The sequence below is a fragment of the Lepidochelys kempii genome, chromosome 4, assembly GCF_965140285.1.
Source record: "Lepidochelys kempii isolate rLepKem1 chromosome 4, rLepKem1.hap1, whole genome shotgun sequence".
Taxonomy (NCBI): Eukaryota; Metazoa; Chordata; order Testudines; family Cheloniidae; genus Lepidochelys; species Lepidochelys kempii.
The window spans coordinates 93,676,084-93,699,828 of record NC_136383.1 but is presented as its reverse complement, the minus strand read 5'-3'; positions in this window follow the sequence as shown (position 1 = coordinate 93,699,828).

The window sequence follows — 23,745 nt, the reverse complement described above, 5'->3', positions numbered from 1 at the left end:
GTGTTCTTTAATAGGGTGTGGTGCAGAAAGCTCTCTTGAAGCTGAAGCCTAATAAACAGTCTTCAAATGAACTAGCCTTTTCATTTTCTATCAGTGAAAAAGATGAATGAGTTTGGGGTTTTGTGGAGTTTTTGCATTTTCAAAGAAGTGCCTAATCTACACTCTAATTATTACCAAAAAATCAATCTTCTGAAAGCTCTAAAATCCTCTGGGAAACCAGACAATATCAACACAGTTAAAGTACTGATTTGTTATAGGACCAGTGTGATTTTTTGAGCGCCATCTATGGATGTTGGTTTCCTGCGGATTATAATTTTATTTTTGACATCTTCCGAAGAATTAGAGATCAAATCATTTCATTTTAATTGTTCAATTGAAAATGCCTCCTGGTGGGTAATTGGGTTACAGTTTATGTAAGACTAGTAGAATGTGTCTTTGGTGTCCCAAATACCACCCCACTTCTCCCTTTCCACACATACTTGCATACACAGATTTACTAATAAGAGTATTAACTGTGCGCACGCACACACACACACACAAATGCTGGTACATTCAGAATGCTAACACATCCACAAACACACACACACTCAAGGCTCTAGGAAAAAGTAAAGGAAAACTAAGGAAAAACTGGAAAGTTGTGGAGGACTGGCTTGGATGAACCACTGAAGCTTTGAGGCTAAATTCTAACACCTTCCATTGAAAGGAACTCTGCACTGCTGTGACTGTTGTAGGACAGGCTAGAAGATGGTGCAAATAATATGAGCTGCCCACTCCTTCTATGAGGCCTCCATGAATCCTCAGCCCTTTTTCGCCACCATCACAAGGGTAATGACATCTACTGCTGCCCATTTAATGACTTACCTTATGCTCCACTCATCACCCCTCCCTTCGTCCCTAGACACATCCCTGGCATACTGCCTAACTGAGGGCCTGGCAGGAATGGTGTAAAGCCAGCTATTCTGAGGGAATAGCATGCTGAGGGAGCCCTCTGCCCTTTGAGGATAACTTTATAGTCTCTGTGAGCTGCCAGATTGGTGAGGAGGAGTCATGGCCAGGGCTAAGGCCTAACCCAAGGTAACTAAGGCATTGGCCTTATAGGCAGAGATGTAAAAAATAGTCCCATAAAAATGTTTAAACTCTCTAAATAATTCCTAAAGTACTTGTCCTGTACCATATGGGCTGTATATGGAACACTGTACCTGATCACTTGGTGTTGCATATAGCTTTTATCAGCACTCACTTGGGATGACCTCTGCATATGAGATCTACTTGAGATCTGCTGGTGAAAAGTTACTATATAAGAGCTACGTATTATGTATATTAAGCAGAGGACAATGAGATATTGCCTTACAGTAGAGCCCTGACTGTTATTGGCACAGCTGGTGAGAAACATTCTAAAATTCAGAAGTAAGTCCACATATCCACAGATAAAGAACAGAATTGAATTATTCCAGCCCTTTCTACCAGGGTGGCCCAGGTAGGTTATCTATGTCATGAAAGGAAGATAGGAATATTTACTATATTATTGGATCATATGCCACAGATTATATGACTTCACCTACCTGAGATGCTATTGTAACTTTATTTCATGATACTATTTTATGATGGAGATAACTATCTAGGATAAACAGGGCCATGATGAGATTGCTTATTGTACAGATAGGAAGCTCATATTTCCAAGAACGGATAATCACATCAATTCAAGCACAATTATTTCATCTGTGATTGGAATAGGCAAGGAGCTTTGATAGATCATTTGCTATGACTTAGCAAGAAATGATTCCTCAAGAATCAATTGTTTTTTTGTGGAATGAAATCAATATTCTAACAGCAACAGCAGCACATCTCAAAGAGAGAATGACATGAAATCGGTCACACCAGTTGGTAGCAGAACTAGAACCAAAACACAAACTTCTGAATATTTATTATTTCACTGTCACTTGCTAGCATTATGCCATGAACATGTAGGTATCTGAGGAGAACAGTTTTCCTGGTCAGGCTTACTTCATAGCACCTCTACTTCCGTTTACAGTCTCCACAGTAATGCATTAATATACAGTAAAAGAGCTAAGGATTTTCAATAGGGTGTGGAACATATTTGAAGTGACAACAGTGGCAGACATTGTGGGGAATATGAAAGAAAACGTTTTAAGTTTTTTTGGAGGGTGATGTTTCTTCATTTAATAAGTCTGACCATAAAGGATCAAATTCACTTCTGAAACAATGACGTTGTTTACTTAGAGATGTTTCACCCTATTATTTTTAGCCTTACTAGGTAAATAAAAGAAATATATTGTAGTATATATACATAACTAACGGAACAAATCTATGTCAACGTAGCTTCCTGGTTGCACAGTCAAAAATCAATAAGCATTCAGAAATGCAAGAGTTAAGCAATGTTGTGTTGCAAAAGTTAGTATTTTCTATTCCTGTTTTTCTTGTTGAAGATGTAGTTCAGTACTTTATAAAATACATACAGTGCAATGCAGGCAAGCTATTTTATACTTTTTTTTTGCATTTGCAGTTGAAGACCTTTTTATATTGAAGGACAGATTTCAAGAAATGGCATCTGCCTTGGGGTAAATTAAAGCCCTCGGTACAACCCACAACACCCATGACATTGTCCCTCCCCTGTTATTGACCCCACCTCTCCTGTGTGTCTCAGCAGGCTTCAGAGTTAAGATGAACAGGGCAGTTCGTAGCTCTTGTAGCTATTGTTTCAGGCTCTTTGCAGGGTCAGACAGGCATCACTCAGGTCATGTCTTTAAGCTTTTCTCTCCATCAATGTAGGCTAGAAATATTATTTTAAAATAAAAAAAAATAGATTCTGGTATAATCACATGATGTCAGGAGCTGGGACCCTAGGCTAGGTCCTATAATACCTGTGTCTTAATCCAGCTTTTCTTCTACCCGTGCAGGCATAATTTTGTACTCACAGTGACTTATAGGCACAAATATTGCTAGATGACCAACTAACCAACTAGTAAAACGGCTGATGTTCATGCAGCGCATAGCAGCACACCTCATAAGTACCAGAGGGCAATGTGAGCATAGGAGACAGGCATAGAATCATAGAAGATTAGGGTTGGAAGAACCCTTAGGAGGTCATCTAGTCCAACCCCCTGCTCAAAGCAGGACCAACCCCAACTAAATCAAGTTGAGTGGAGAGGATCAGTCTAACTCCTCCGTCCTGGCCTGCTAGACTGGAGGAATGAGCGAAGAAGATTAGGCCATGTATTTGCTCCCTAGTCATTGTGGAAGGCTGTTCTTATACAGTTGCCATGTTTCATTCCAGAGGTGGTTGAATTTCAATGGTGGATAAAATGATTCATATATAGTGTGTGTAAAGTTCTTTGGGATAATTCAGGGAAAAATGTGATATAGTGCAAAATCATTGTCATTATTATGAATGGTATTTGTAATGGTGAGTTCCATCACTTGGAACTGCATGGGAAGAGTTATCCATGGTCCCCTACAAAAAGTATTCATGATATGTATCCTCAGCTTGTGCTCTCTCTCTATATATATATTTCTAGTTCATTATTTCCCAAAAAGGCAAAAAGCTGCTTAAAAGTTCTGGTACTTCTCCCTAACAGCTAATGCAGTTAGAACAGTTTAAACATTGATCAGAACAAATGGCTGCTCCTTTTGGGTGATTCTTGCCCTGCAGATTCATTGTTTTATGTCTGTGTTTTTACATGAGGACTCTGACAGCGATCAGAGAAAGTTGCTGACTTGCCTTGGGCATATGACATAATCCAAAATTATTTGGGAGGAATATTTTCACAGAACAGCCTCCTTAGTGGCCAGAGCACTTGAAGGGCTGCATTTTCATTGTCATTCCATTAGCTATAACAGGAGTTTTACTTGTAACTCCCTCTGTAGTTCAAGGAAATGCAGCAAGAACTGTAAACAAGCTGCTAGTTCTACCTTACTTCTAACAAATCATGCATTCAGCTCAGCTTTGTGAGGTTTTAATTGGGAATTTTAGCTTTTCATATTTCTTTGCTGGAAAAAAAATTGAGTTATTTCTCCACAGACAAATTGAAAAGACCAACTTCATACTAACTGAGCTTCACTAATGTTTTGTCTTTACACTGGTAAGAATGATTTTATGTGTGGGCCAGACTACAAAATAATATTAGTTTAAGTAATCAGAAAGCCATAATATTAATCAAAGCTACAACAAATGTGACTCTCTCAACTTGCTAGCTGGAACTGCTGAGCTTCTTGCCATTCTCTGCTGAACAGCATGTCAAGTGTGCTGCATCCCATCGAATGTACAACTGTGCAGTTATGTTCATTATAGTACTTCCTATGATACAATACATGCAGCAATGTGAAGTAAACCCTCCAGCCATTTCCACACAGCATGCAGTCTCATTAGCTCTCACAAATTAAAATAGTTTAGATCTAGTTGGTAGTTGGATGGGAGGTGTCAAAGTTGGAAAAGTGCTGCTGGTGTAAGAGGTCATGTTGGTGAGTCAGTTGGAGGCTAGCTTCTCTGCAAGTCATTACCAAACTAGTGCCCTCAGCACGGCATTAACAGGCACTATACACAGCTGGAGGTGCCGACTCTTTGGGGCAAGATCTAAAAGCAAAGCTTCTCCATGGTGGTTGTAAAGGTATCCTGCAGTGGCTCAAGAGCATGAGTACTAACCTCAGGGCAGACTGTTGAGTACCAGGGTACAAATCCCAAATTGGCTGTGAATTCACCAACCAAGTGTCACCAACCAAGTGTAAACTTCTCAGGCATTATAACAGCCTAACCATGGAGTCCCAGACAGTCCCCTAGAGTCCAAGCAGCATAGAGATCCAGTTCCTCCTTGTTAGGGGTTTTTATTCTTCTCCTGCCTTATGTGCTGAGCTGCAAACTTAGCTGATGGGAGGAATCGGCTTGCATGACTCATCTTCACAGTGGGAGGAGGGAATCATCTTTTGTCTTCTTTCACGCCCCACAATCGTCCATTTGGTGTTGGTAACCTTTCCTGTTGGGCAGGGTGTTACACCTTCTGTTGGAGATTGGGGGGAACATCACACTAATAAATATCTCTTTCCTGTCTGGTGATTTACATAGTCCCAGAGGCTGGCAGCAGAACCACTCAACTATTACCTTATCATATGGGATATAGATGTTATACATGAGCTTAATACATGCAGCAACTCACCAGCATTCAATACAATCTAAACACGAAACACATTCTTGTAATTCTAATATGTATTTTAACAATAGTCACACACAAGTGAGCCAGACTGATTCCAGCTATGTATTTGTCAGTGTTCAGTTGAGACATGGGGACCTTGGCATGAGCTGGCACCTGGTCTGCCAGTGTCACAGTGCTATTAAAAATCTTGCATTTTTTGAGAGTAGCACCACTACATGGAAAAAGGGAATAGAGCTAGCAACGAGAGCCTTCAGCTAGCTGTGTGTTGATTGCTGGCTAAGAGGGAGTTGCAGTTTTGCTGTGCAAATTAGTGAATACCCAGTTGACTAGTTTCAGAGTAACAGCCGTGTTAGTCTGTATTAGCAAAAAGAAAAGGAGTACTTGTGGCACCTTAGAGACTAAATAAATTGGTTAGTCTCTAAGGTGCCACAAGTACTCCTTTTCTTTTTCCAGTTGACTAGAGCTCTTAGCTAAGCGGAACCCACAACTACTGTTAATTAGCCTGCACATTTAAGAACAGCTAAATCCTCTTTTGTTTTAAGCATTCAAATGTAGAAATCTAAGAGTAGATTCACAAATTGCTTAGGCACCCAAATCTGGGTTTAGGCATCTAAGTCCCAGTTTTAGGCTCCTCTGAGATTCAACTCCTGCCAAACAATGTAGGCATCTAAACTCACTTGCTGCCTACATTTTCAGGATAAAAGTTCCCTAGGTGCCTAAGTTTCTGCCTCTGGGTACACACATTGCTGCCTCATTATAGGTGTCCATACCCCTACCTCCCACCTTATGAGTGATTCATAAACCTGGGAACCATGGGTATTTGCCTGCCTATCTCACATGTGGGGCCTGATGTAGTACATGTGCGTAGAGAGCACCTAGTAGGTTAGGTCCCATTCAAAATCTAGCCAGAAAAGGGGGAGGTGTAGTTGTGCCCACCTTATAACTTTTAGACCAGGGGTTAGAGTACTCATCTGGGGAACCTGGGTTCAATTCCCCTTCTGGGTGAGGGGGAGAAAGAATTTGGACAGGAGTTTCCTACTCCTCTCAGGAGCATGTCCTAACCACTTAGCTATGGGATAGTCTGATGTAGGGGTCCCTCCATATTGCCCGTTGAAGCTGTTCCACTGTATGGTTTGCATGATCAGTTAATAGAGCTATGATCATTTACCCCAGTTATGGATCTGGCTCTCCATTTCTTTATCATTACATTTAAAAGTGCTAATTACATTTTTTCATCAAAAGAATCAAATAAGTTTACCAGCATAAATGAATACAGAAATAGGCATGAATGTTTTGCACGTAGTAACATTATGGATGTGCAATATCCTGATATCCAGCAACAATTATCAACATTCTATGAATCTGAAAAATGGTATTCCCCCAGTAGTGTCAGGTGTGGATATCAGCAATCCTGAAGGGTCATTGCTTGCAGTCGTCCTTGCATTGACAGAAGGAAGTTGGTTCATTCCACCATATAAGGGGCATTTGAAACTCCACTATTTTGTGATGTCCTTATGTGAAGTGGAGTTGCTTCTTCTTTCTCTGCTGTGGTATGTTGCAGCAGATTGGTTTGCAGTCTAATCACCACTTCTGTTTTCCCCTCATTTACACTTGTGTAAATAATGAGTAATTCACCTATTCACGTGCTTAAAATTATGAGAGTGCTTAAATATTTTGCTGGATCATTACTTAGTGACTCTACCGGCTCTGATCCTTGTAAGTCCTAAATCCTACTCTAGTTTTATTTCAGAGTAGCAGCCGTATTAGTCTGTATCCGCAAAAAGAACAGGAGTACTTAATTTTTTCATGAAGTTGATGGATTTCCATTCCATACGGCTAAATTCAGTGCCTTGCATAATGTCAGGTTTCAGAGTAGCAGCCGTGTTAGTATGTATCCGCAAAAAAAACAGGAGTACTCCTGTTCTATTTTTATTATGATCCTTCTTACCAAGGCACCTAATTGTCCTCCTTCTGCATATGACAAGACCCTCAATGCCACTGAAGACCTAAGACCAAGCATTCATGAATGGGAAGAAATTACTTTGCACTTCTCTGAATTCTTTCTGAGTTCAATGTAACAGATCCTAAGAGAACAAAATTAAAATACCTCTGTTTTCTGGTGCTAAATTTGCTACCTGGCAAATAAAGATTGCATCCTATTGATACTTTTGTGGAATTTTATTACAGTGAAGTTTCTCAATGGGAATACTCGTGCTTAAAGTCACATGGGCATTTAAGTGCTTTGCTATATCAGAGCCTAAAAGAAGCAAATATAAAAAATCCAGAAACTGCAACAGTAACCGATCAGGAAGGTAACAACCAGAAGAGCTCCAGAAAAATTTAGTTGTATTGCATTTTCTTTTCTTTTGTGTCCCAAAGCAGATTTTGTTTAAATTAATGGAGTTAACCTCAAAGTTCAGCTCTATCTCTCTGCTTGCCGTTGCAATTCACATATTTGTACACATAGGTAAGAGCAAAGGAATAATTCTTATATTTTAATCACCTTGAGCTTCACTATTGCTACAGAGATTATTTTTTTAACTTTGTTCCTTTGAACATAAAATTTATACTTGACTACAGGAAATATGGGTTTGCCATATAACAGGCACAGTGTCAAAAACGTTTGCTTATCTATGTTACTAATAACACCTTAGATTAAGAAAATGAAATAATTTAAATTCTGATGAACAGTTCAATATGCTTTTTTCTCCTTACTGCTCTCTCATCTTGGAAATCAAGAAAATTAGTTTCACTTTTGTTGATAGATTCATTTTCAAGTTATGTAATATTTAGCTTGCATACACAGGAAGGGAATGTGAATTTGTTAAAAGACCATTTCCATTGGGATTATTTTTAATGGAGACTTTTTACATTGGTTTAGGAAAATTTGAAATAGTCCTATCCAAATTTGAATTGACAGTGTCTCTCTAAAGTTTACACTATAGCAGTCATTTATGATAAGTTTGATTTATATATCTCCCTTTGAAGTGTCACCAAAGCCAGGCAATCTGTCTGGAAATTCACGAGTGATTTTATTGCAAGGCAGAAATATTCTGGAACAGGGCTTAAATTCTTAAAGATTATTTCCTAGAGGCCCTCCCGCCCCAATTCAGGGCTCTGAGCGTTAGCCCCATGGGGGTGATGGGGCACTGGGGTTTGGGGCTTCGGCCCTTTAGGGGATGGAGGGGTGTGCTGGGTTCCTGTGGGATTGAAAATATTTACTGGTGCTCTGCTCTAGTGGGCTCCGGCTTATTTTAAGCCTTGTTCTAGAAAGTCTGAGGCAAACTGGACACAAAAAAGAATGAACACAGATCAAAATCATTTACAAACTTGAATGGATATTTGGAAAATATGATTTTTAATATTCACTCATGGTTTTTTCTTTACATACGATATTCATCCACTTCATCACTGACTGGTAGCCATCTATGACTTGCATAACCTTTAGTTTTGGCTGAAGGCTTCCACTTAGTGGAAAGGAACTGGAAATTTTCTGAGTCAACCGGGGATATTCAAAACCAGAAGTTTGTTGGTTGGATCTCTGCCTCGCAGCATGTAAGCTAAAAATATGCAATCGGGTCTGGACATGGAGAAAAGAAAAACTATTTCCAATATGAGATACTCCATTTTATATTCATGTGCCCAACTGGTATTTGAACAGTTCTCTGTTCATTTAAATTTTAATAGCATATTGAAAATACTATTATTAATATTAATCCTGGTATTAATATTAATCGCCTGCTGCTTTCAAAAAAATGCCACATCAAAAACACGCCAGCAGCAGCACTCAATACTTCCATCTCTTTGAGTGAAACAGGAGTTAATACTCAGGCTTCAAACACATAGCAATTTCACTTCACAATAAACGTTCACTGTGGATTTATGTATGTTAAGCAGTATAGGACAGCAGATATGCTGGGCAAGTCAAAATTGTTTATGCTTTGCAAGATATTTTTTTAAGTGTTTATATTCACCCAGTATTTGAAATCACAAATACCAATATTTTGTTTTGTAATGCAGTGTGTTTTGGCTGCTGTAGAAGAATAGGCTCTAGGCTTTTGAAGTTAATTTTAAAAGAATCCTTAGAGCTTTGTGCCTCTTGAGTTGTGTTCTTCCCATGTATCTATCTGGATGTTTTGTTGTTGAAGTCTGGTGCGAGGTAGCCGTGCTCCATGCACATCTCTCATTGTACGCTGAGCTGTGTTAGTCCTTCTGTTCATTCCTGATCAACATGCAATTGCTGTCATTAGAAGAGATATTGCAGAGTTATTTTACTATTAGAAGAAAAGCCTGTCATATCTGATAAAACTGTATGGTATCAGTTGGCTAATACTGACATGTAATTATTACCAGATAATGCCAAATAAAGGATTGCATGAACTTTTTGATCAGGAGACACTATTCCCATTGACATCAGTGTGTCCAGCTCTTTAAGGTTGTAGTATATTTTTTTGTTAACAATGCTCATATCCTACCTGTATATATATCACTTTCCATCCCTTTATATAGCACCAAACTATAGGCCTACACTAATCACTGATATACAGCCAGCTCTCTCTGGAATGCCTGCAACCAGCCTACTACACAACAGTGTGGGGAGGGGAAATCACCAGGACATCAAAGCAAAGCTTAATCTTGCCAGGGGGTCTTTAAAGTTCATACAGGCTCAGTTTTTACAGCCTAATCTAAATACCTAAATCCAAACCTAAGGTTCTTTGTACTCTGATGATCTCTGGCTGCAGAATGGTCCCAAAGTATCAATGCTTTCATTTTAAAACTTGTTTCTAGCCTTCATGGTTGCATGGAAGACTTTGAATATGTGAACCAAACATATACCAATGCAGTGGCATCTTCACATGTTTGAAGAAAGCCTGAAAAAATTGCTCAGAGAGGTGTGAACTGCTCTGTCTTTCCCATAGGATTAACTCTGAAAGCTAAATATATCAATATAAATTCAACACTGTTAGTTATTGATGATTTTAGCAGACATCTAATTAATGTGCTTCTCCCATAATCTCAGACTTCTTCCCATGCCACTCTAGGCACCAATAGCCTCAACTATCCCTTATACAGTTGCCCTCTGATAACTTTTAAATGAAGTAACTGCCTAAAATGGTGGCATATCAGATTCTGAAATCTAGGTAATTCAAACCAAATTCAGCTTACTGATGAGGGAAACAATTTTGTTCTCAGCAGTGAGAAATGAACTATTGTATTAATTAAATTAGCACTGATTCTGCAGTCATGCATGCTGAGCATTAGCTTCCCATGACGAACGGTTTGAGTAAATCTTGATAATTTGAATGTTCAGGGAGGGCAAGTACAAAATAGAGTTTGACCACAGCCAAGTGAACTCATTTGAAACTCAGTCAAAAGCTGGTGGAAAATTATAACGGTAATTATTTACCTACCCTTTTGGTCATCAAATCAAGGGTTTCAAGAGGTCTCTCAGCTTTCTCAGGAAGTCTTGATTTATGAACAGTTTTTCTGCTGGCAACACTCAATTTACTGCCTGGACGGGGAATGGGTAAACTACACTAGCATCTAAGAGAAGTAGACAGTACTGAAGCCACAAAAAGTTTAATATTTCTCCAGAACTAATCATACTGCCACATCCCTACATACTGTTCCTACAAAAGTGGCAGTGATGTAGGATGTATGAATTATCAATCTGACGAATTTAAGGCTTAATACTGCTGGCCATCAGTACTCAGGCCATCTGAGGGCCTTCCATTTAAAATCAATAGCAATTGTGAAGACCCTACTGGACTTCATGGAGTCTCTGGTTCTTCTCCCTTTTGGGTCAAAACTTTACTTGGGGTAGGGAATTTTTTATTTATAAAATAGATTTTATTCATTTCTTCTTCTTTGCTATGAATTTAGGCACAAGGCATGATTTAGGGGTAGCAGTTAGTTCTGCTTTAATGGTGACCCTAAAAGCCTCCCATTTACTTTAGTGTCCTTTAAACTCTTAGAGTTCAATCATTTAAACAGGAGTTAGTGATTGGCATGTGAACATGACACTGTCTAATGACATGGAGATAACCTGGTGGTCAGGGAAGAAAATACCTACTTAAATATTCTAAAAGCTGTTTACAAAAACTGTGGATTTTTTAAAAATACAATAATTTATTTATGAAACCAGAGTTTTAAGAAATTACATTGTCTTTCCAGTGCTTTGACCCAATTTGCCAGTTACCACATTGTCTGATGGTTCCACAAGTCATCTGGCATTATATCATATCGGACAAGACAGTATCCTGGGTGACTGATGAAACCCCTCATATGCTGGGGGTGGGGTCACAAAATGACATTAAGTTAAAAAAAAGGAGAAGGCAAAAGCAAATCTTTAATTTATCTAGCTACCTTTATCATTTATTTAAAGAAAAATCCCCAAAAATGTTGTTTTAGGCCCCAGTCCTGCAAATACTTAAGCACACAGTGTAAATTGTTCGGAAGGAATATTTAGTGGGCCTCTTCAAAAAACAAACAAACAAGGTATTCATCAGCATAAGTTTCCAGTACATAATACAAATAATATGACTGATGGAACTGTACATCTTGTTCCAAATCCGTGGCTTTCATTTTTCTTTTAATCCACTTTCAAGACTCAAAGCCAAACAGCAACTATGTTTAAAACCTTCTACATCAGTAACTGAAGATGACTTGATCTAGTAGTAAGCATTGTCCAAAACAGACTGAGCGAAATTCTGTCCTCACTGAAGTCAATAGCAAAACTTCCATTGACTTAACTGGGACCAGATTTCACCCTATATTTTTAAGAACATCAGAAGGTAGCTACACTGCAGTGCTGTTAACAGATAACAAAGAAGGTAACTGAAACTTTATTTTTCTGATGGAAGCCCACTTTGTGTTGATGAATGCTTGTTGATTTAAGAACTGCATCACCAGCTGTACTGCCATGCTAAAATCTGCTAATCTGATCAAGGGAAAATCCTGCTCTTACTGTTGAGAACTATGGGATGGGTAAGAGGGAAGGGAGTGGACCAGCGCTTGTTGTGAGTATAGTCTCAAGGCCAGCTGCTGGTGCAGGGCAAAATGGTTAAGTATAAGTAAAAGGTAATGTGTGATGGGAGGCACCTTAGTACTCCTCAAAGAAGCAGGAGTGAGCATTCATCTCTCATTCATACTATTGATCATACCATATTCTGTGGGTGGCTGAGGATATGCCACATCCATACAGCTTGCCAGAGATGAGACCTATTTACGCCATGGTGTATCAGCAGCCATGGTAGCAAAGCCCCTTCCTACCCTTCTCTTACTCTCCTGAACACTAGATAATTCTTTTGCTGCATGTAAGCATGCATGCATTAGGCATGGGGATGAAAGATCCTTGCATTCAGTTCCCTTCATAGTCCATTGCCCAGCTGAGGGCAGGGTTTATCTCCATGACATACCTGGTAAAACCCTACTTATGTGTTTTACAAAATGTTTGCAACGTTGTGCTTTCATCTGTGATACCTTTCAAAATGTCATATTTTATTCTGAATGCACTGGCTACAAAAAGCAGTGCAGGTACAGAATAAACTTGTTACCTGAAATGCATTAAAGCTCAGCCTTCCATTAGATGATATTCCTTTTGTTTGCTTTTCTACTGCCAGACTGATTTCTTAGTGTATGACAGTGTGATTCCATGAAAAACTGTTCTATGTACCTTGAATATAAGAGTTTAAATAGGATCCTCTAGAAAGTCCATTTAGTGGAAATTATTCCTGTTTTCTATTGTTTATTCACTGCCATAAGAATATAAGAATTGCCATACTGGGTCAGACCCAAGATCCATCTAGCCCAGTATCCTGTCCTCTGACAGTGGCCAATGCCAGATGCCCCAGAGGGAATGAACAGAACAGGTAATCAAATGATCCATCCCCTGTTGCCTATTTCCAGCTTCTGGCAAACAGAGACTAGGGACACCATCCCTGTCCATCCTCCATGAACTTATCCTCCTGATGGACCTATCCTCCATGAACTTGTCTAGTTCTTTTTTGAACCCTGTTATAGTCTTCACAACATCCTCTGGCAAGGAGTTCCACAGGTTGACTGTGTTGTGTGAAAATATACTTCCTTTTGTTTGTTTTAAACCTGCTATTTAAACCTATTAATTTCATTTGATGACCCTAGTTCTTGTATTATGAGACAGAGTAAATAACACTTCCTTATTTACTTTCTCCACACCAGTCATGATTTTATAGACCTCAATCATACCCCCCCCCCAAGTCATCTCTTCTCCAAGCTGAAAAGTCCCAGTCTTATTAAACTCTCCTGATAGGGCAGCCATTCCATACCCCTAATAATTTTTGTTGCCCTTTTCTGAACCTTTTCCAATTCCAGTATATCTTTTTTGAGATGGGGCGACCACATCTGCACGTAATATTCAAGATGTGGCATACCATGGATTTATATAGAGGCAATATGATATTTTCTGTCTTATTATCTAACCCTTTCTTAAAGATTCCCAACATTCTGTTCGCTTTTTTGTCTGCTGCTGCAGCATTGACTGGATGTTTTCAGAGAACTATCCACAAAGACTCCAAGATCTCTTTCTTGAGCGGTAACAGCTAATTTAGACCCCATCATTTTATATGTATAGTTGGAATTATGTTTTCCAATGTGCATTACAATTTATCAACACTGAATTTCATCTGCCATTTTGTTGTCCAGTTATGCAGTTTTGTGAGGTCCTTGTATAGCTCTTCACAGTCTGCTTGGGACTTAACCATTTTGAGGAGTTTTGTATCATCTGCAAATTTTGCCACCTCACTGTTTACCCCTTTTTCCAGATCATTTATGAATATATTGAATAGACTGGTGCCAGTACAAACCCCAGGGAGACACCACTATTTACCTCTCTCCATTCTGAAAACTGACCACTTATTCCTCCCCTTTCTTTCCTATCTTTTAATCAGTTACAATCCATGAGAGCACCTTCCCTCTTATCCCATGACAGCTTACTTTGCTTAAGAGCCTTTGGTGAGGGACCTTGTCAAAGGCTTTCTGAAAATCTAAGTAAACTGTTCCCTGGGTAGCCTTGTATGATGATGTCAGAAATCATATGCATTTTAATTAATAGTGGTAATAATATTAAGCATATCAATTAGCACTGACTTAAACCCCCCAATACAGGGAACCCCTAACATGTCAAATGGCATCAGACAATTTCTGTTTTTTTACAGAGTAAATTAATGTTAGATTTGGTAATAGTAACAGCTGGCTTAGATAAAAAATCAAACTGCTGTTGAGTTATAATAAGGTAATTTCTTCCTTTGACATAATATGCTGAGGAGGTCATAATATATATTAATCCAGCCAATCTAAATGTATTATACTTTGTATAGTATGAAAGAAAGAAAGAAAGAAAGAAAGAAAGAAAGAAAGAAAGAAAGAAAGAAAGAAAAAGAAATGTTAATCAGCAGGGATAAATGAAAAGTGTTGATTAAGCTTAAGAAACTAGGTTGAAGATTAAAGCTATATAAAGTATTCTATAACATGCTCCTTCAATGTGAGGAAGTTCTATTGCTAATGCACCTTGAATACAAATTGCCCGAATTGAATTTTCTACCTATATAATAAGATTGAGTCAGAGAACTTTGATCAATTAATTGGTTTATCTGTTGATAAATTTCAGCATCAATGCTAAATTAATTTGCTTGAACTTTCCAACACTATCTCATAACTATTTTTGTTTTGATTTCTATTGTTACTTGTTTATTTTTTTAATTCTACTCTTGCTGATAAAATTCATGTTTACAATAATTCCCAAATGTGCACTTACTAGTTAAGGGAGAGAGAAAAAGGTCAGAAATAGGGTGTGGGTGATTGGTTCATTAAAACAATTAAACAACTTCTGTTTTATAATCTATCATTCTCACAGCATAATCATCTGACATCAACTTGGAATGATCAAATATCCATATTATTTCATGTGGATCAATAGCTTAGAATCATAGAATCATAGAATATCAGGGTTGGAAGGGACCTCAGGAGGTCATCTAGTCCAACCCCGTGCTCAAAGCAGGACCAATCCCCAATTAAATCATCCCAGCCAGGGCTTTGTCAAGCCTGACCTTAAAAACTTCTAAGGAAAGAGATTCTACCACCTCCCTAGGTAACGCATTCCAGTGTTTCATCACCCTCCTAGTGAAAAAGTTTTTCCTAATATCCAACCTAAACCTCCCCCACTGCAACTTGAGACCATTACTCCTTGTCCTGTCATCTTCTACCACTGAGAATAGTCTAGAACCATCCTCTTTGGAACCACCTCTCAGGTAGTTGAAAGCAGCTATCAAATCCCACCTCATTCTTCTCTTCTGCAGACTAAACAATCCCAGTTCCCTCAGCCTCTCCTCATAAGTCATGTGTTCCAGACCCCTAATCATTTTTGTTGCCCTTTGCTGGACTCTCTCCAATTTTTCCACATCCTTCTTGTAGTGTGGGGCCCAAAACTGGACACAGTACGACAGATGAGGCCTCAGCAATGTCGAATAGAGGGGAATGATCACGTCCCTCGATCTGCTCGCTATGCCCCTACTTATACATCCCAAAATGCCATTGGCCTTCTTGGCAACAGGGTACACTGTTGACTCATATCCAGCTTCTCGCCCACTGTCACCCCTAGGTCCTTTTCCGCAGAACTGCTGCCTAGCCATTCGGTCCCTAGTCTGTAGCGGTGCATTGGATTCTTCCGTCCTAAGTGAGGACCCTGCACTTATCCTTGTTGAACCTCATCAGATTTCTTTTGGCCCAATCCTCCAATTTGTCTAGGTCCCTCTGTATCCTATCCCTACCTGCCACCGTATCTACCACTCCTCCTAGTTTAGTATCATCCACAAATTTGCTGAGAGTGCAATCCACACCATCCTCCAGATCATTTATGAAGATATTGAACAAAACCGGCCCCAGGACCGACCCTTGGGGCACTCCACTTGATACTGGCTACCATCTAGACATGGAACCATTGATCACTACCCGTTGAGCCCGACAATCTAGCCAACTTTCTACCCACCTTATAGTGCATTCATCCAGCCCATACTTCTTTAACTTCCTGACAAGAATACTGTGGGAGACCGTGTCAAAAGCTTCGCTAAAGTCAAGAAACAATACATCCACTGCTTTCCCCTCATCCACAGAACCAGTAATCTCATCATAGAAGGCGATTAGATTAGTCAGGCATGACCTTCCCTTGGTGAATCCATGCTGACTGTTCCTGATCACTTTCCTCTCGTGTAAGTGTTTCAGGATTGATTCCTTGAGGATCTGCTCCATGATTTTTCAGGGACTGAGGTGAGGCTGACTGGCCTGTAGTTCCTAGGATCCTCCTTCTTCCCTTTTTTAAAAATGGGCACTATGTTTGCCTTTTTCCAGTCGTCCGGGACTTCCCCCGATCGCCATGAGTTTTCAAAGATAATGGCCAATGGCTCTGCAATCACAGCCGCCTTTTCCTAATAAAGGTCAAGATCCTATTGCTTTTCACAAATTATGTACGATATGTAAGACAAAGAATAATTTTCAGTTAAAACAAGCTTAGCATGTTTAGTACTGACAGGCTAGGGAGATTCCCTTTCAGATTACTTCAGAGAAAAGGAGCTGATGGGTCTGAAGAGATCTAGGGGTCTGAAGAGAGCCCTCTAACAAAGGCTTCTTTGATTTACTTCACTGTAATCCCTGAGGGAATTAACATCCAGGATTACTCTCAACAGCATGAGTAAAGCAAACATTTAGGGTAAATTACAAAAAAATGCCAGGCCATTTTTGTCTTAAAGAAGTGACCTGGACGATCCAGAATGTAATGTAATTAATCCTCCTCCTTTTAAAGTCAATACCAAACTTCCCATTGATTTCAAAAGTGGGTTGGTTAAGGAATATAGTAAGGAACATCATGTTAACTTCCATAAAAATGGGACAAAATCCTGCATAAACTGTTTCACTCGTGATCCTGCATGATTGAAATATGACCATGTATAGCACTGATACTGCCATTGCTGGACAATTGCAACACATTTTGTACAAAGTATGTCATGTAAGGTGTCAATGGAAAAGTTATGATTTGCTAAATAAAATTACGGTGTTTAAATCCATGTATCACCATTGTATCTGAAGTTATAAATATTGGCTATATACATTGTCAAGGTTCCTCCCCCACTCTGAACTCTAGGGTACAGATGTGGGGACCTGCATGAAAAACCTCCTAAGCTTATCTTTACCAGCTTAGGTCAAAACTTCCCCAAGGTACAAAAGATTCCACCCGTCGTCCTTGGATTGGCCGCTACCACCACCAAACTAATGCTGGTTACTGGGGAAGAGCTGTTTGGACGCGTCTTTCCCCCCAAAATACTTCCCAAAACCTTGCACCCCACTTCCTGGACAAGGTTTGGTAAAAAGCCTCACCAATTTGCCTAGGTGACTACAGACCCAGACCCTTGGATCTTAAGAACAATCCTCCCAACACTTGCACCCCCCCCTTTCTGGGAAATGTTGGATAAAAAGCCTCACCAATTTGCATAGGTGACCACAGACCCAAACCCTTGGATCTGAGAACAATGAAAAAGCATTCAGTTTCTTACAAGAAGACTTTTAATAAAAATAGAAGTAAATAGAAATAAAGAAATCCCCCCTGTAAAATCAGGATGGTAGATATCTTACAGGGTAATTAGATTCAAAAACATAGAGAACCCCTCTAGGCAAAACCTTAAGTTACAAAAAAGATACACAGACAGAAATAGTTATTCTATTCAGCACAATTCTTTTCTCAGCCATTTAAAGAAATCATAATCTAACACATACCTAGCTAGATTACTTACTAAAAGTTCTAAGACTCCATTCCTGGTCTATCCCCTGCAGAAACCAGCATACAGACAGACCCACAGCCCCTTTGTTTCTCTCCCTCCTCCCAGCTTTTGAAAGTATCTTTTCTCCTCATTGGTCATTTTGGTCAGGTGCCAGCGAGGTTACCTTTAGCTTCTTAACCCTTTACAGGTGAGAGGAGCTTTCCCCTGGCCAGGAGGGATTTCAAAGGGGTTTACCCTTCCCTTTATATTTATGACATACATGTATCACAAATGTATTTTTTTCTGGGGTAACACCCACAAAGTAGTTTATATCCAGTCTAACTAGCAAAATTGTGAATGGACTATTCAAATTTGATGGTCCATCAAAGACACCAGTGCTCACAATAGGCCATAGAAGAAACTCCTTCCCTCCAGATGGCTCTTTCTGCAGATGCTTCCTCTTCCAAGGGGCCAATGGTTACCCACTGTGAGTTATCAAGCCATGTAAGGACATGCAATATGCTCATGTGACCGTGAACTCCATTTTTTACCAGTAACTTTACAAAAAAAAGTTTTTTGGGCTTTGAGCTTTGTTTGAAAAAGCATATTTCTAGGCAAAGGGTATAAAAGACCCCTGGAATGACTCCATTTTGCTTCTTTCCTGCCCTGATTGTCTGGACTGTGGATTTACAACTAAAAGGAGCACATTGAACTATGGACCAAGGACCTTCCAATCTTTTGGAAATTACCAGAGACTTTACAAGCCAGCAGCCTCTAACATCACTGCTACAAACCTGATAGAAGGACATTGCAATTATTGTATGTATATGACTTATCAAACATTTCCTCCTCTTTTCTTTTATTAATAAACCTTTAAATTTTAGTTACTAAAGAATTCACCACTGCATGATTACTGGGTAAGATCTGAGTTGGCTAAGTTTGACTAAGATTGACCTGGCTAAGTGGCTGATCTCTTGAGATTGGAAGGACCCTACATTTTATTAAACTGGTTTTCAGTAACCACTCATCATAGAATCCAGTGTCTGGATGGTGAGACAAGGGCTGAGATGCCTAAGGAGCCTGCATTTTTGACTTCTTGTTAATCAGTGTAATGAGACAGATGTTTACTTTTATTCCTGGCTGAGTATAATCTAATGAAAGAATAATCACTAGTTATAATCTAATGAAAGAATAACCACTAGTTATTCTGCCCTATTTCTCAGTAAATCTGCCCTATTTCTCAGCAGTTTGTCCTAAATCCAGCATTCTTGGCTGTGCCCCAGTGAGGCACAGTGACACTAAGGCTTGCAATTACTTTATATATTCTGAGCCAAATAATGCTCTGAGTTACATACATTTAAAGCAGGAGTAACTCCATTACAGTCAATGGAGCTATAGCAGCGTACAACTGTTATATCAGATTCAGACTTTGTGTATCTAGAAAGGGAATTCCCAATGTGGAAACCTCTCCACTGGAAATGTAGACTTAGAAGCATAGAATCCAGGAAATAGAGGTTTGGAAGGGACTTCAAGAAGTTAGCTAGTCGGGTTGCCTGTGCTGAGGCAGGACCAATTTATACCTAGAGCATCCCAGACAGATATTTTTCTAACCTGTTCTTAAAAACGTCAAGTGATTGAGATTCCACAACTTCCCTTGAAGTCTTTTCATTACTTAACTACCCTTGTAGTTAGAAAGGTTTTTCTAATATATAATCTAATTCCCTTTATTGCAGATTAAGCCCATTACTACCTATCCTACCTTCCGTGCACATGGTGAACAACTGATCACCGTCCTCCTTATAACAGCCCTTAACATATTTGGTGACTTATAAGGTCTCCATTCAGTCTTCTTTCCTCAAGACTAAACATGCCCAGTTATTTTAACCTTTCCCCATAGGTCAGGTTTTCTAAACCTTATATCATTTATGTTGCTCTTCTCTGCATTCTCTCCAATTTGTCCACATATTTCTTCATAGATTATGTAAATATGAAGTAAAACTGGTCAAAGAATACATCAGATTTAAGATTCATAGATTTGTAGATATTAAGGCCACAAGGGACCATTGTGATTATCTAATCTGACTACTTGAATAACACAGACTATAGGACTTCCCTGAATTAATTTCTTCTTCACGTCCATGATTTAACCAAATTATATCTGTCAGAAAACCGTCCAATCTTGATTTAAAAATTTCTGTGATAGAAAATCCACCACAACCCTTGCTAAGTTTTTCCAATTATTAATTACCCTCACTATTAAAAATCAGTGCCTTATTCCTACTCTTAATTTGTGTAGCTCCAACTTCCAGCCATTGGACCTTATTATACTTTTATCTGTTAGAAGAGTAGCAAATTTCTGTTCCCCCTGAAGGTACTTATAGACAATGATCCAACCCATCCCTTAATCTTCTTTTGATAAGCTAAATATATTGTGCTTCTTGAGTCTCTCACTATAAGGCATGTTTTCCAATCTTTTAATAGTTCTTATGACTCTTCTTTGAATGCTCTCCAATTTGTCAACGTCCTTCCTCAAGTGTTGACACCAAAACTTGACACAGTATTCCAGTAGTGATTATACCAGTGCAAATGCAGAGGTAATATCACATCCCTACTCCTACTCATATTCCCCAGTTTATACATCTAAAGATCTTATTAGAACTTTTGGCTATAGCCTCACATATTGTGTTGTCCACTGTGACCCCTAAATCAATTACAGAGTCACTGCTTCACAGAATACAGCCTCCAATCCCCTTATTCCTAGATGTATGACCTTACATTTGACCATACTGAAATGCATATTGTTTGATTGTATCCACTCTACCAAGCAGTGCATATTGTTCAATATCTGTGATCAGTCCTCTTCATTATTTACCACTCCAGCAATCTTTGTATTATCTGCAAACTTTATCAATTTACATTGTTTTTTTTGCAGATCAATGATAATCTTATTACATAGCATAGGGCCATGAACCAATCCTTTGGGACCCCACTAGATATATACCTGCTTGATGATTATTCCCTGTTTACACTTACCTTTTGAGACCTATTATTTAGCCAGTTTTAATCCATCTAATATGTGCCATGTTGATGCTGAATCAATATGTAGGGCAATACCAAGTCAATTGCCTACAGAAATGTAAGTATAATACATCCCTACTATTGCCTTTAGCAACTAAATGTGTAATCTCATAACAATGATATCAAGTTAGTTTGGCAAGATCTATTTTCCATAAATCCCATATATTATATAACTGTTTTTTAGTTATGTATTAATCAAATCCCATTGCATTTTTTGCCAAGGATCAGTGTCAGGCTCACAGACCTATAATTACCTGGGTCATCCCATTTACCTTTTTCAGATATTGGAGAAAAGTAGGCTTCTGTGGAGGATCCCTTAGATAAGGCTTACAAGGAGCAGGGAGATTCTCAGAGGTAAACTGCTGGAGTCATTGCTGAAGGGAAACAGTGGATCAAGAGAATCTCTGCAAGGGGCAGGAAGCAGTGGGTTTCTGTCAAGCCTAAGAGTGATAGAAAAACTACCAGTTTGGATTTTTTTTAACTTTAAGTTGGACCTTTACTTGCCCTGGAAAGGGTGTGAACTGTAATGTGACTTGGCCAGAAGGCCCAGCCAGGGAACACCCAGAGAGGAGTTGAGAGATGTCAGCTGGGATGGGCCATGGAAGTGGCTACCAGGGGTGTATGTGGGATGTAGTCCTCTGCAATGCCATGACTGGGGATGAGAGGGAACTCTAGAGGTGAGGGTGCCCTTACAACACATTATCCAGACCTGTTGATTTAAACATGTCTAACTTTAATTGCTGTGATTTAATGTCCCCTTTAATTACTACTGGAAAGGCATTATAATATGGCATGGATACATCATATGGCTTTTTTCCAAATAAAGAACAAGAGATATTTATTGAACACTTCTGCCTTATCTTCATTATTATTGACAATGCTACTGTGTCCATGTAGTAATAGACCAATACCCATTGTTAAGGGTTTTTTCTTTATTATGTTCTTTATATACTCAGATTCCTTATTTTCCTTAACCCTGCTATCTATAGATTTTACTGTTCTTTTTCTTCCCTTATCAACTTTCTACAATTTCTAGCTTCTAATTTATATTCATTGCTATCAACTTTAAATTTCCATTTGTTTTATATAAAAGCTGCTTTCAGTTTTCCTGTAGGCCTGATTCAGTGTTTTTAGCTGGTTTTGGGTGAAAACTACCATACATTCAGAGCCAAGACACTGATATTTTAATTTAGACCTTTATTAGAATCAAATGCATGGCCTTATATTTATAATGACTATAAAAGCACTGAATGACACATAGGAGGGTTATGATGGATTTTTCCTTTGAATCTGACTCTATTCTTCTACTCTACCATAATGATACTTTCCCATATAATCTAGTAACTTGTACAATATGCATGCACAGGCTTCAGTTTACATAATTTTGTTGTCCATACTATTTTTATGTCACCATGTCTCTTTTTCCACTGTGTCTCCGATCATACCACTGAATGTAAGTACTTTCTTTTTTTTTTTTCCTTCCGGTAAAGGGACTTTTTGTCAGTACCTTTTGTGTTTTTTAGTGACTAACTTCCTTTTTATATAAGCCCTTCCACACAGTACAAAACACCATCTTTCTCCAACATAGCTATAAGCATTATTTAAGTAAGTCCTGTGAGGTTGAATTCAGCAAGCAACACTCATGTCAAGCAATGGCTAGGTCAAAGTCAGTTATACTAAGCTAAGTATTACCTTGCCCTCTCCAAACTCATACAGTATACATGACCCATGCTTATAACAGTTTTTCCCCCTACAAATTATAGATAGGCACCTAAGGCGCCAGTGACCCTGTTCTCTAGTGTGTTTTGGCTGCCTGTAGCAGACACAAACTAGCATAGGCGTTGACTTCTAATGGTGCTGGTGGGTGCTTCACGCCCCCCGCCTTGACTCCACCCCTGCCCCGCCCCTCCCATCCTGATTCCAACCCTTTCCCCAAAGTCCCTGCCCCTGTTCGACTTCTTCCCCAAGTCCCCAGCCCTGCCTCCTCCCCTGAGTGCACCATGTTCCCACTCCTCCCCCCTCCCTCCCGGAGCTTGCTACAGCTGTTTGGCAGCAGCAAGCACTGGGAGGTAGATGGAGAAGCTGGGACACGGCATGTTCAGAGGAAGAGGCGGCGGTGAGGTGGGGCAGGGAGCTTGGCTGCCAGTGGGTGCAGAGCACCCACTAATTTTTCCCTGGGGGTGCTCCAGCTCAGAGCACCCATGGAGTCGGTGCCTATGCAAACTAGTACCCTATTTTGTGCTTTATCTCTTAGGACATTGTTCCATAAGCATTCAAGATCATTTGTTTCTGAGCTGTCAAACAGGTAGCACTATTTTTGATACAGCGTCTGTAACAGAGGTTCCCTCTCCACTCTTGTCTTCCTCTGTGCAAACAGACTGCTTGGAGACTCGCAGCTTGTAAACACCATGTGTGGTTTATTTATAGCATTCCCCCATCACCTTTCCAGCACTATGCAGTACCTTATCTATAACAACATAATTCCTCAGCCCCTTAGACCAACAGTAGGGAGAAGAGCTTTCTTGGTACTGGCTCTCAAAGCCTGCCTCACTCTGTCTTGGTCTCCCCGTTCCACTTCCTTCTCGTCTTCTAATCCCTGAGCTAATGATCTCATTAGTGCTTTAACTCTCCCCAGCACATTCTAATCTGTCAATTAAGCACAATTTTGCCCCTCAGATTTACTCCCCCTCTCCTTTTGCCTCCTCAATCCTTCATAA